Source organism: Oncorhynchus tshawytscha, linkage group LG28 (genome assembly GCF_018296145.1).
Source record: "Oncorhynchus tshawytscha isolate Ot180627B linkage group LG28, Otsh_v2.0, whole genome shotgun sequence".
Taxonomy (NCBI): domain Eukaryota; kingdom Metazoa; phylum Chordata; class Actinopteri; order Salmoniformes; family Salmonidae; genus Oncorhynchus; species Oncorhynchus tshawytscha.
This window is the reverse complement of record NC_056456.1, coordinates 40224105-40234886: the sequence shown is the minus strand read 5'-3', so window position 1 is coordinate 40234886 and position 10782 is coordinate 40224105.

Genomic DNA, 10782 nt, shown 5'->3' with positions numbered 1-10782 from the left:
GGAAGTACCAGGTAATAACATGGCTATATACAGGGGGCACCAGGTAATAACATGGCTATATACAGGGGGCACCAGGTAATAACATGGCTATATACAGGGGGTACCAGGTAATAACATGGCTATATACAGGGGGCACCAGGTAATAACATGGCTATATACAGGGGGCACCAGGTAATAACATGGCTATATACAGGGGGTACCAGGTAATAACATGGCTATATACAGGGGTACCAGGTAATAACATGGCTATATACAGGGGGTACCAGGTAATAACATGGCTATATACAGGGGCACCAGGTAATAACATGGCTATATACAGGGGCACCAGGTAATAACATGGCTATATACAGGGGGCACCAGGTAATAACATGGCTATATACAGGAAGTACCAGGTAATAACATGGCTATATACAGGGGTACCAGGTAATAACATGGCTATATACAGGGGGTACCAGGTAATAACATGGCTATATACAGGGGGCACCAGGTAATAACATGGCTATATACAGGGGCACCAGGTAATAACATGGCTATATACAGGGGGCACCAGGTAATAACATGGCTATATACAGGGGCACCAGGTAATAACATGGATATATACAGGAAGTACCAGGTAATAACATGGCTATATACAGGGGCACCAGGTAATAACATGGCTATATACAGGGGGCACCAGGTAATAACATGGTTATATACAGGGGCACCAGGTAATAACATGGCTATATACAGGGGGCACCAGGTAATAACATGGGTATATACAGGGGGCACCAGGTAATAACATGGCTATATACAGGGGGCACCAGGTAATAACATGGCTATATACAGGGGGTACCAGGTAATAACATGGCTATATACAGGGGGCACCAGGTAATAACATGGCTATATACAGGGGTACCAGGTAATAACATGGCTATATACAGGGGGCACCAGGTAATAACATGGCTATATACAGGGGGCACCAGGTAATAACATGGGTATATACAGGGGGTACCAGGTAATAACATGGCTATATACAGGGGGCACCAGGTAATAACATGGCTATATACAGGGGCACCAGGTAATAACATGGCTATATACAGGGGGTACCAGGTAATACCATGGCTATATACAGGAAGGGCACCAGGTAATAACATGGCTATATACAGGGGGCACCAGGTAATACCATGGCTATATACAGGGGTACCAGGTAATAACATGGCTATATACAGGGGGTACCAGGTAATAACATGGCTATATACAGGGGGTACCAGGTAATAACATGGCTATATACAGGGGGCACCAGGTAATAACATGGCTATATGCAGGAGGTACCAGGTAATAACATGGCTATATACAGGGGGCACCAGGTAATAACATGGCTATATACAGGAAGTACCAGGTAATAACATGGCTATATACAGGAAGTACCAGGTAATAACATGACTATATACAGGGAGTACCAGGTAATAACATGGGTATATACAGGGGGCACCAGGTAATAACATGGCTATATACAGGGGGCACCAGGTAATAACATGGCTATATACAGGAAGTACCAGGTCATAACATGGCTATATACAGGAAGTACCAGGTAATAACATGGGTATATACAGGGAGTACCAGGTAATAACATGGCTATATACAGGAAGTACCAGGTAATAACATGGCTATATACAGGAACTACCAGGTAATAACATGGCTACAACAGTGTGGGTTTGTGTGGACTATGTTAATTCTGTAGTGATGTGGACACCGACGAACTTGAATCTCTCGACCCGCTCAGCACCATACATCCCCATCGATGTGGACGTAGTCCTCGATCAGCTCCTTTCTCTTGCTGTTTGTTTTCCCTGCATTGAAATCACCGGCCACAAAAAAACGCCACCTCTGGATTGTGAATGTTCTTGTTTTCTTAGGGCCTTTATACAGCTCGTTGATTGCGGTCTTCGTGATCAGGTTTGTGGTGATAAATAGATAGTGCGGTCTGCAGCTTACCATGAGTTATTCTCAGGCCAGCAAAAAAAACAACTTCAGACTTCCTTAACAATAGATAACGTGCACCAGCTGTTTGTTTTTTCCCCCCCAAAGAGACACCCCGCCTCCTCCCTTCGTCTTACCTGAGCGCTGCCGTCCGGTCTCGACGAAAAAACCCAGGCAAGATGTATATTGACCATGTCCTCGATCAGTCACTTTGGATAAATAGTAAACCATGGTGGTAGAATACATAAGCTTGTGAAATGTTACATAGTACAGGGAAACTACAGTTGTTTTATTTTAATCAAGGACTGTATTGTATGACAAATTAGTTATTGTAACATGTTCATCTTTATAAAGTTTTCCTGGATGTTTTATATAACTTTGTAGCCTTCGTAACGTTCCAACTGTTTCATTTTTCTCAGAGACCAAATGAAAAAGAGATCTAACAAACTCTCTGCCAATAGTCTATAAATTCATGATGAGGTTGATGCTGTGTTATTCATCCGATGCCTACAAATGCACAGTGCTTGTGGCCTGGAGTCGCCTCTCAGCCCATGACAAACCTGGACACCACCCAGAAACTGGCTCAACGTGTGGATCTGTTTCGGCACAAAATAGCCGCCGTGCCCTTTGCACAACCCAGGGGGTTTCATCTCCTACCCACACCTTAGAGCCTGAATGGATGAGCTCCCTTCAGTTTCCTCCTAGTCTGGTTCCAGATCTATTTGTGATGTCTTGCCAACTCCTGTCATTGTCCAATAAGCTCTGTCTCACTGCAGAATCAGACTTTGCCCATAAATATAACATTTTGAAAGTTAAGTTTAGTCACTCATTCCGAAGGGTTTAGTTAAGGGTTAAGGTTTGGGAGTTAGCACTGGGTTAAGGTTTGGGATATGCCTAGGGTTAGCCCCTGTTTACATGCCTACTGGATGGGGCGCTCATTGAACTGGATGGTAATGGCGCTCACCGACATACATGGATGGTAATGGCGCTCACCGTTCCCCTGTTTACATGCCTACATCTTCTATCCCCTGTTTACCCTACTGCGCTCACCGTTCCCCTGTTTACATGCCTACTGGATGGTAATGGTGCTCACCGTTCCCCTGTTTACATGCCTACTGGATGGTAATGGCGCTCACCGTTCCCCTGTTTACATGTCTACTGGATGGTAATGGCGCTCACCGTTCCCACCGTGTTTACATGTCTACTGGATGGTAATGGCGCTCACCGTTCCCCTGTTTACATGCCTACTGGATGGTAATGGCGCTCACCGTTCCCCTGTTTACATGTCTACTGGATGGTAATGGCGCTCACCGTTCCCCTGTTTACATGCCTACTGGATGGTAATGGCGCTCACCGTTGCCCCTAGGAGACGTTTCTTATGTAATCTCCTGACGTCCTGATCTTGAGCGACAAGGCTCTATTGATAACCAATTTGTGAGTTGGCAAGACGGCACAAACAGATCGGGGACAAGCCTAGTTTCCTCCCTCTAGCAAACCTGCGGAGCGCATAGAGACTGGAGACCGGGCCGTGGAGACTGAGACCGGGCCGTGGAGACTGGAGACCGGGCCGTGGAGACTGGAGACCGGGCCGGGCCGTGGAGACTGGAGACCCGGCCGTGGAGACTGGAGACCAGGCCGTGGAGACTGGAGACCGGGCCATGGAGACTGGACCAGGCTGTGGAGACTGGAGACCGGGCCATGGAGACTGGAGACTGGAGGGAGACTGGAGACCGGGCCATGGAGACTGGAGACCAGGCCGTGGAGACTGGAGACCGGGCCATGGAGACTGGAGGGAGACTGGAGAAGGGGCCATGGAGACTGGAGGGAGACTGGAGACCGGGCCATGGAGACTGGATGGAGACTGGAGACTGGGCTGTGGAGACTGGAGACCGGGCCGTGGAGACTGGAGCCCGGGCCGTGGAGACTGGAGACTAGGCCGTGAAGACTGGAGACCAGGCAGTGGAGACTGGAGACCAGGCCGTGGAGACTGGAGACCAGGCCGTGGAGACTGGAGAGCAGGCCGTGGAGACTGGAGACCAGGCCGTGGAGACTGGAGAGCAGGCCGTGGAGACTGGAGACCAGGCCGTGGAGACTGGAGACCAGGCCGTGGATAAAAGGTGCTATACAAAATGCATTCCATCCAGTGAGTGAGTTAGATACATTAAGGATGTATTTGGTCTGAGGTTTGTGAGTGGGTCCAGGTGTTGGGGCACAGGACCAGCTGGATGATGTGAGTGACTTGCATAGATACACACAGAGCTAATACACACACACACACACGACAACACACACAGCGCTGGCGTGCTAACAGAACCAGAGGCGCTTGCTTTCACAGTGAGCTGAAAGAGACTGGCATCGATGCCAACAACCTCCCAGCCTTCCTCCCAGGCTCATCTCCAGCTGCAGGTCTGCTTGCTGAGCTACCATTATGTCCCAATAGCTGCCACACTATTCTCTATATAGTGTACTTTTTTTGACCAAGGTCAATAGGGCAATAGGGCAATAGGGCACTATGTAGGGAATAGGGTGCTATTTGAGACGCATAGCTGACTACATAGCTGACTACATAGCTGACTACATAGCTGACTACATAGCTGACTACATAGCTGAAGGAAATGAATATAATAATAGTAAAAAATAGTAATAGTGAATATACTTGAAATACAAGCGAAAGAAATTACACGTCGTTGATATTCTCACGTCGTTGATGACCCATTAAAAGTAGTCTTTCCTGTCTACAGTGCATTCGTAAAGTATTCAGACTCCTGGACTCCCACGTTTTGTTACGTTACAGCCCCCCCCCCCCTTCAACAATCTGCACACAATACCCCATATTGACGAAGCAAAAACAGGTTTAGACATTTTTGCTCATTTACAAAAAATAATGTATTACATTTGCATAAGTATTCAGACCCTTTACTCAGTACTTTGTTGAAACATCTTTGGCAGCGACTACAACCTCCAGTCTTCTTGGGTTTGACGCTACAGGCTTGGCACACCTGTATTTGGGGAGTTTCTCCCATTCTTCTCTGCAGATCCTCTCAAGCTCTGTCAGGTTGGATGGGGAGCGTTGCTGCACAGCTGTTTTCAGGTCTCTCCAGAGATGTTTGATCGGGTTCAAGTCTGGGCTCTGGCTGGGCCACTCAAGGACATTCAGAGACTTGTCCCTGTGTAACGCTCTGGGCGTAGTGGGTGCGAAGTCAGGCACAGGAAGCAGAGAGTACAGGGTAGTGCTTTTAATTGCACACACGGCGAACATAAGCCACCCCACGAAACACAGGGCGCCCAACAAATCAAATGCCCCAAACACGGGGACTCAAACAGTCCGGAGAAAAGCCCACGAACAAAAACCACGTCAACCTCAAACGTGCTCAGAGCAACACAAACCAATCCCACACAAAGAGCAGGCGGGCCTACTGGCTAACGTAGCCCGACTAATCAGCCTACACACAAAACAGGTGAAACCAATAAACAGAAAGGGGAAAGGGATCAGTGGCAGCTAGTAGACCGGTGACGACGACCGCCGAGCGCCACCCAAACAGGAAGGGGAGCCACCTTCGGTAGGAGTCGTGACAGTCCCGAAGCCACTCCTGGGTTTTCTTAGCTGTGTGCTTAGGGTCGTTTTCCTGTTGGAAGGTGAACCTTCGCCCCAGTCTGAGATCCTGAGCGCTCTGGAGCAGGTTTTCATCAAGGATCTCTCTGTACTTCGCTTCATTCATTAAGCTTGTAGTGAAGTGCTTTTGCATCTCTCTGTGTGTGTGTGTCTGTGTGTGTGTGTGTGTGTGTGTGTGTGTGTGTGTGTGTGTGTGTGTGTGTGTGTGTGTGTGTGTCTCTGTGTGTGTGTGTGTGTGTGTGTGTGTGTGTGTGTGTGTGTGTGTGTGTCTGTCTGTGTGTCTGTGTGTATGTGTGTGTGTGTGTGTGTCTGTGTGTGTGTGTGTGTGTCTGTGTGTGTATGTGTGTGTGTGTGTGTGTGTGTGTCTGTGTGTCTGTGTGTGTATGTGTGTGTGTCTGTGTGTGTGTGTGTGTGTGTGTGTGTGTGTGTGTGTGTGTGTCTGTGTGTGTGTGTGTGTGTGTGTGTGTGTGTGTGTGTGTATGTGTCTGTGTGTATGTGTGTGTGTGTGTGTGTGTGTGTGTGTGTGTGTGTGTGTGTGTGTGTGTGTGTGTGTGTGTGTGTGTGTGTGTGTCTGTGTGTGTGTGTGTGTGTGTGTGTGTGTGTGTGTGTGTGTGTCTGTGTGTCTGTGTGTCTGTGTGTCTGTGTGTGTGTGTCTGTGTGTATGTGTGTGTGTGTGTGTGTGTATGTGTGTGTGTGTGTGTGTGTGTGTGTGTGTGTGTGTGTGTGTGTCTGTGTGTCTGTGTGTATGTGTACTTAGTGTTGCTGCATGCCTGGGGTCTGGTCTATACCACAGGTATGTTAAGACTTGAGGTTAGAGATACATATAGAAAGTCATCTGTAGCTCAGTTGGTAGAACATGGCGCTAGGAATGCTGGGTTAGATATCCACCGCTCCTATGTAAAATATGATTGTAAGTCGCTTTGGATAAAAGCATTTGTTACATTTTTAGGGTGGAAGGTAGCCTCGCGGTTACAGCGTTGGGCCAGTAACCGAAAGGTCGCTGGTTTGAATACCGACAAGGTGAAACATCAGTCAGTGTGTCCTTGAGCAAGGCACTTAAACCTAATTTGCTCCAGAAGTTCTGTACCTGGAACACAACACACTGCACCTATCCAGTGTGACAGTACAACATCATTTATTTTTCATGGCATATATTATTATTCATATATTATTATTCATATATTATTATTTATATATTATTATTTATATATTATTTATGGTGCAGTTAAAGGTTCAATAAAAAAATGAAGTATAAATTATACTTGTAGTTTGTTGAGATGATTGTTGATGTTAGGGCGACATCTACTGGTCAGAAAGGATTACTGGTTATTTGAACCCATAACCTGATCGTGAACTAAGTGAATGTAGGCTAAAATGAGATAAAGCCATCAAAACAAACTGGGAGATAAGTTGAATGTCTGACATGATTTATTTATTTTTTTACAAAGGAAATGTGACAAAGTCTAACAACATCAGTGAAGATGAAGCATTCAATCGTTTCCAAATAGACATTGGTCCATTATAGACATGTTTTTCCGTTTGTCCCCATTTGAGAACACTTTTTAGTTCTAGGTAGAACCCTTTTTAGTTCCAGGTAGAACCCTTTTTAGTTCCAGATAGAACCCTTTTTAATTCCAGGTAGAACCCTTTTTAGTTCCAAGTAGAACCCTTTGGTGGTGAAAGAGATTCTACTTATAACATTTTAGTGATGAAAGGGGTACTTTGTAGAACCTTGTATTAATGAACCAAAAATAGTTATTTTTAGAGGGTTCTCTTATGGGGACAAATGAAGAACCCTTCATGGTTCCTGATACACTCACAGTGAGGCTTCACCTGTTGGTCTTACTTATGATTGACAGATCATGTAATCCAAGATGCCATTGCCTTTGTGACCTGGAGCAAGGCACTTATCCCCTCACAACAAGTATTCCACAGGTGCCCATTGTGGTAGCCCCTGACTCCAACCTCTATATGTCTTTAACAGTCCTCTGCTCCGACCTCTGTATGTATGTAACAGTCCTCTGCTCCAACCTGTATATGTATGTAACAGTCCCCTGCTCCAACCTCTATATGTCTTTAACAGTCCTCTGCTCCGACCTCTGTATCACTCTGTAACAGTCCCCTGCTCCGACCTCTGTATCTCTATGTAACAGTCCTCTGCTCCGACCTCTGTATCTCTATGTAACAGTCCTCTGCTCCGACCTCTGTATCTCTATGTAACAGTCCTCTGCTCAGACCTCTGTATCTCTATGTAACAGTCCTCTGCTCCGACCTCTGTATGTATGTAACAATCCTCTGCTCAAACCTGTATATGTATGTAACAGTCCCCTGCTCCAACCTCTATATGTCTTTAACAGTCCCCTGCTCCAACCTCTATATGTCTGTAACAGTCCCCTGCTCCGATCTCTATATGTCTGTAACAGTCCCCTGCTCCAACCTCTATATGTCTGTAACAGTCCCCTGCTCCAACCTCTATATGTCTATGTAACAGTCCCCTGCTCCAACCTCTATATGTCTGTAACAGTCCCCTGCTCCAACCTCTATATGTCTGTAACAGTCCCTGCTCCAACCTCTGTATCTCTATGTAACAGTCCCCTGCTCCAACCTCTATATGTATGTAACAGTCCCCTGCTCCGACCTCTGTATCTCTCTGTAACAGTCCTCTGCTCCGACCTCTGTACCTCTATGTAACAGTCCCCTGCTCCAACCTCTGTATCTCTATGTACCAGTCCCCTGCTCCAACCTCTGTATCTCTATGTACCAGTACCCTGCTCCGACCTCTGTATCTCTATGTAACAGTACCCTGCTCCGACCTCTGTATCTCTATGTAACAGTACCCTGCTCCGACCTCTGTATCTCTATGTAACAGTACCCTGCTCCGACCTCTGTATCTCTATGTATCCCCTGCTCCGACCTCTATGTAACAGTCCCCTGCTCCGACCTCTGTATCTCTATGTAACAGTCCCCTGCTCCGACCTCTGTATCTCTATGTAACAGTCCCCTGCTCCGACCTCTATATGTCTGTAACAGTCCCTGCTCCGACCTCTGTATCTCTCTGTAACAGTCCCCTGCTCCAACCTCTATATGTATGTAACAGTCCCCTGCTCCGACCTCTATATGTATGTAACAGTCCCCTGCTCCGACCTCTATATGTCTGTAACAGTCCTCTGCTCCGACCTCTGTATCTCTCTGTAACAGTCCCCTGCTCCAACCTCTATATGTCTGTAACAGTCCCCTGCTCCGACCTCTGTACCTCTATGTAACAGTCCCCTGCTCCAACCTCTATATGTACGTAACAGTCCCCTGCTCCGACCTCTGTATCTCTATGTAACAGTCCTCTGCTCCAACCTCTATATGTATGTAACAGTCCCCTGCTCCGACCTCTGTATCTATGTATCCCCTGTAACAGTCCCCTGCTCCAACCTCTATATGTCTGTAACAGTCCCCTGCTCCAACCTCTATATGTCTGTAACAGTCCCCTGCTCCGACCTCTGTATCTCTCTGTAACAGTCCCCTGCTCCAACCTCTATATGTCTGTAACAGTCCCCTGCTCCGACCTCTGTAACAGTCCCCTCTCCAACCTCTGTATGTAACAGTCCCCTGCTCCGACCTCTGTATCTCTATGTAACAGTCCCTGCTCCAACCTCTATATGTCTGTAACAGTCCCCTGCTCCAACCTCTATATGTATGTAACAGTCCCCTGCTCCGACCTCTGTATCTCTATGTAACAGTCCCTGCTCCGACCTCTGTATCTCTATGTAACAGTCCCTGCTCCGACCTCTGTATCTCTATGTAACAGTCCCCTGCTCCGACCTCTGTATCTCTATGTAACAGTCCCCTGCTCCAACCTCTATATGTCTGTAACAGTCCCCTGCTCCAACCTCTATATGTATGTAACAGTCCCCTGCTCCAACCTCTATATGTCTGTAACAGTCCCCTGCTCCAACCTCTATATGTAGGTAACAGTCCCCTGCTCCAACCTCTATATGTCTGTAACAGTCCCCTGCTCCAACCTCTATATGTATGTAACAGTCCCCTGCTCCAACCTATATATGTCTGTAACAGTCCCCTGCTCCGACCTCTGTACCTCTATGTAACAGTCCTCTGCTCCGACCTCTGTATCTCCATGTAACAGTCCCCTGCTCCTACCTCTGTATCTCTCTGTAACAGTCCCCTGCTCCGACCTCTATATGTCTGTCAGTCCTCTGCTCCGACCTCTGTATCTCTCTGTAACAGTCCCCTGCTCCGACCTCTGTATCTCTATGTAACAGTCCCCTGCTCCAACCTCTATATGTCTGTAACAGTCCCCTGCTCCAACCTCTATATGTATGTAACAGTCACAGCCCCTGCTCTGACCTCTATGTAACAGCCCCCTGCTCTGACCTCTATGTAACAGCCCCTGCTCTGACCTCTATGTAACAGCCCCCTGCTCTGACCTCTATCTAACAGCCCCCTGCTCTGACCTCTGTGTAACAGGCCCCCTGGTCTGACCTTTACCATCAGTCCTATCCTACAAAAATATTTCCCAAGCTTTAAACATCCCAAGGAGCACTGTGCAAGCGATAATATTGAAATGGAAGGAGTATCAGACCACTGCAAATATACCAAGACCTGGCCGTCCCTCTAAACTTTCAGCTCATACAAGGAGAAGACTGATCAGAGATGCAGCCAAGAGGCCCATGATCACTCTGGATGAACTGCAGAGATCTACAGCTGAGGTGGGAGACTCTGTCCATAGGACAACAATCAGTCGTATATTGCACAAATCTGGCCTTTATGGAAGAGTGGCAAGAAGAAAGACATTTCTTAAAGATATCCATAAAAAGTGTCATTTAAAGTTTGCCACAAGCCACCTGGGAGACACACCAAACATGTGGAAGAAGGTGCTCTGGTCAGATGAAACCAAAATTGAACTTTTTGGCAACAATGCAAAACGTTATGTTTGGCGTAAAAGCAACACAGCTCATCACCCCGAACACATCATCCCCACTGTCAAACATGGTGGTGGCAGCATCATGGTTTGGGCCTGCTTTTCTTCAGCAGGGACAGGGAAGATGGTTAAAATTGATGGGAAGATGGATGGAGCCAAATACAGGACCATTCTGGAAGAAAACCTGATGGAGTCTGCAAAAGACCTGAGACTGGGACGGAGATTTGTCTTCCAACAAGACAATGATCCAAAACATAAAGCAAAATCTACAATGGAATGG